This window comes from Blastomyces dermatitidis (assembly GCF_000003525.1).
Source record: "Blastomyces dermatitidis ER-3 genomic scaffold supercont1.12, whole genome shotgun sequence".
In the NCBI taxonomy this organism is placed as follows: Eukaryota; Fungi; Ascomycota; class Eurotiomycetes; order Onygenales; family Ajellomycetaceae; genus Blastomyces; species Blastomyces dermatitidis.
In genome coordinates, this window is record NW_025544785.1 from 934,854 (window position 1) to 938,675 (window position 3,822).

Below are 3,822 nucleotides of genomic sequence, written 5' to 3' on the forward strand. Positions count from 1 at the left end.
ATGAGTCAATAAATAATAAGAAAAGAATAGGAATAGAAATAGGAATTAATTTCGGTCAACCGCCGTAGCCCGCATGAATACTCCGCATTATTCGAACGAGAGAGCGAGCCAGTTTGACAAAGTCCCCCCCCTTGTGAGTCTTAAGTTTAGTTAGCCTGTTGAATAATAAATGATGAATGGCTTGCCATGCGTTCAACAAGCCTAGCAGGACAGGCTAAGCAGGCTAAGCAGGCTAGCAGGGGGCCCATATGGCAAAAGGCGCGCGCTATCGGAGAGAGGAGAGGGTTGGTGGGTTAGTTTGCCGTTTCGCACGTGTGTGTTCGCTGCGTTCAACTGACTGTGTTTGGTGATTGATGTTTGGGCGATGGGCGAGTTTATATGGAGAGTATAAAAGATGTATAAAATGTGTTAGTTAGATGGAAGGGCAATGTCATGGTATAATAATAGGCTTGTCCAGAAGAAGACAAATAAAGCCATTTTCTAGAAAACCCCGAACCGACAAATAATTCCACACCAAACCCCTCGCCGCCTCAGGGTGGGTGGAGCGTGTTTAAGTTGCGGCTTGCCACGTTCTTGACCCTGGAGCATTCCATGGATGCGCTGGCCAGTCTCGTGATCCGTGATGATACACACCGACTACTAACTACTACGAACTCCGAGCGTAGCTTACAACAAATATCACCGAACTCCACCTCCACCACCACCACCCATATCCATCTCGACCACGCTAAGTAGGACATGGGAAAACGAGGTTGAACAAAAAGGAAAGAAAAAAACGTGGTCGACATCGCCACCTTTTTCCCACAAACCCCGTTCGTTTACTAGGACCCGGCTCGGCTCGGCTGCTGCTCGCAAACTTGCTAGGTAGTTACAGTATATGTGTAACTTCCCATAAAAAATCACCACTAATTAATCCTAATTAATCCTGAATCAGAACGACAATCAATAACCATCCCTCTCTTCCAACGAGTCATATCATATCCAGGGCGGAGGTCTAACCGCGAACCAGCCAAAAAGCCTGGCTGGAGTTTGAAAGCCCCCCCTAGGCTCTAGCCCAGGCACTGCCAGCGGCCACGCTAAGCTCGGTGATTGCTGGGTGATTGCTGGGCGATGCTGGGATACTTGGGCTAGCTAGGCTGTAGCGTGCAAGCCACGAAGGATCTGCGGGCGCCCAGCTGTGATCCGGTGAGTCTGTGACGCCTGGGCTGCTTTTGCTTTTTTTTTTCCCCTCTTTTTTTTCTTTCTTTTTTTCTTTTTTTCTTCTTCTTTTTTCTGTGCGTCGTCAAGGAGAGTTGGTCGCAAGGCTTGTCTTGTTGGGCTGCCCCGGTTTTTAACTTTCCTTCGGCGATCGTTTCTGCGTGTTTGGGGCTTTCCTTTCTTTCTCGTATCATGTATAGTGGTTTTGCCGTGTATATCTGGCTGATAATCCACATATATATATATATATATATATATATATATTTCCCTCTCTTTTTGCTCTTTCCCCCCCGTTGCTTGTTTCATCTTGGAGATATTTCCATAACTAGGACTGATTATTATCAACCTACTAGCCCCATCTCTGAACCAAATAAGAAGAAGAAAAGAAAAGAAAAGAAAAGAAAAGAAAAGAAAAGAAAAGAAAAAAGAAAAAGAACCCGTCAGCCCAACAACCCCTTGTATTTGGAATTTTCCTTGAATCACCGCACACACCCTTGGGACCCTTCTTTTCCCCCATCGCACCGTCGTCGTCCACCCTTGGCCCAACAACCATCGACCAACCCTGTGATCAGCCTCTTCTCAATCTCGGGATCTCAGTTTCTCGACTCAGCACCAGGTACATACATACATACATACATACACATCACACATACGCAGCCTACTCACACAGACACACGGTTATCGCCTGCAGTCAGCGGAGAGCAAAATAGCCTGGCATCGAGTGCAAAGATATCAACAACTCCCACTCCAACCAAGCAGCGCACAGCAGACAATCTCGTACAACTCTCCTGATTGCCGACACGCCCTTTTTCTTGTCTGCTGTACGCTCTCTACTGGATTTTCGCCATGCGTTTCTGTGGATGACAGACACTGCATTTATTATTAATAATACCACAAGCCAGTCTCCGCGAATTCATTATTTAACCCACAACCTTCTGTTTGATCGCCAACCTGGACCGCTGTATTTTAATCGTCGTTCTGGTCCCTATTCTTGTCTGGTATTAGTTCCAGCAGTCTCCAATTAATCAACATATTATTATTGTATTTACAGGGTCGGCTACGATTTCGTCTGTTGCTGGCTGGTGGGTGGTTTCTGGAATCCCTTAGCCTACCAGATTCTTCCTATTCTTCTTCTTCTCCTTCTTCTTCTCATTATTACTATTATTACTATTACTATTATTATTATTATTATTATTATATTACTATTACTATTACTATTACTATTACTATTACTATTACTATTACTATTACTATTACTATTACGGAGTATTTATTATTATTATTATTATTATTATTCCTCTGGAACTTGAAGATCTCCAAAGCAGACCAATTATTCTTCCATTGTTCCCCCTACCTCGGCCGACCTGCAGCGGCGGATCTCACTCCCCGCTCGATATCCTCCATCTCCGCCGTGTTAGCCCAGGTGAGCCTCGTGTTTCAGGTCCAAATCTCCCAGCATCAGCATCATCATCATCATTCAGCAGCCAATTCCTCACTCAACCTCCCTTCTTTTTGCTCTCATCATCACATCTCTACTAAATTTCTACCCCACCACTTGTTGCCCTCCAAGTGGCCTGCCAATCCGGATGCACCATTCCCCATAATAATAACCCTACCCTACCTTTAACTATTTTTTCCCCCTGGCTTTTATTTTCCAGTTTTACCCTTCTTTCTTGCCAAACTTTTTTTTGTTAAAAAAAGTTCACCTATTCTTTAGCGCTGCGGGCCACCTAACAACCTGCCCTCTTGTTTTTGCGGTTAAACTCCTGTCACTTTGGCTTTGCTGACTCGTTAGTGGCAGGCGTATTCCTGCTGGCCCCCAGCCTTATTTCCGGCCTCTTCTCCAGCTTGAACCCAAAAATCCACTGCTCTGCCTGCTCCGACGAATACTGGGGTTTTTCCCCCCCCTTCTTTTTTCTTTCTTTTCCTCCCCCCCCCCCCCCCCCCCTCCCCTTGTTCGTCCCCCCGTTTAAGTACCTTGCCCTTCTTTCAATGAGCACTCTATCTGCTCTCGACAGGTCTCGACAGGTACCGCGAAGGATCCAATAATAAAGCTGTCTATTCTCCCAGCTCCTATCTCCCCTTAGGTTCGGACGCGATTATCGTTCCTCAACCACCATTTCTGCGTCTCGCTCCAGCCGTCGCTCTCTTGCTGCAATTGCTATAGAAAAAACTTCCCAGGCCTTTAATAGCTTCACTTCGTCACTCGCGGCCCCCCAATCAAATCCCCCCTCTCGTAATTCCCCTGCAAATTCCAACTTCTCGAAGCCGCCAGCTCGAGATACCCCGTCTCCCGCATTAAACTCTCACAACGGCTTTGAGGATAGGACCAACGTCCAGAGCAGAGGCAGCGGTAGTAGTGTAGGTGGTAGTGGTAGCGGTAGCGGCGATAGCGGACCTAGCTCCGGTATTGGTGGTGCGGGCAAACACGACTACCGTCTGTCGATTCAAGCGTTGCGCAGAGGCTCTGTGGACAACCTCACATTAACCCTCCCCTCCCGCCCCGCCACTCCTAGTCCCTCAGTGTCTCCCAACCAACTTACTCACTTTGCTACTGCGTCTCGACGATCCACTCTTCAGGGAAGTCAGAGGAATCTACCACAGCTACACAGCACTTCTGCACCT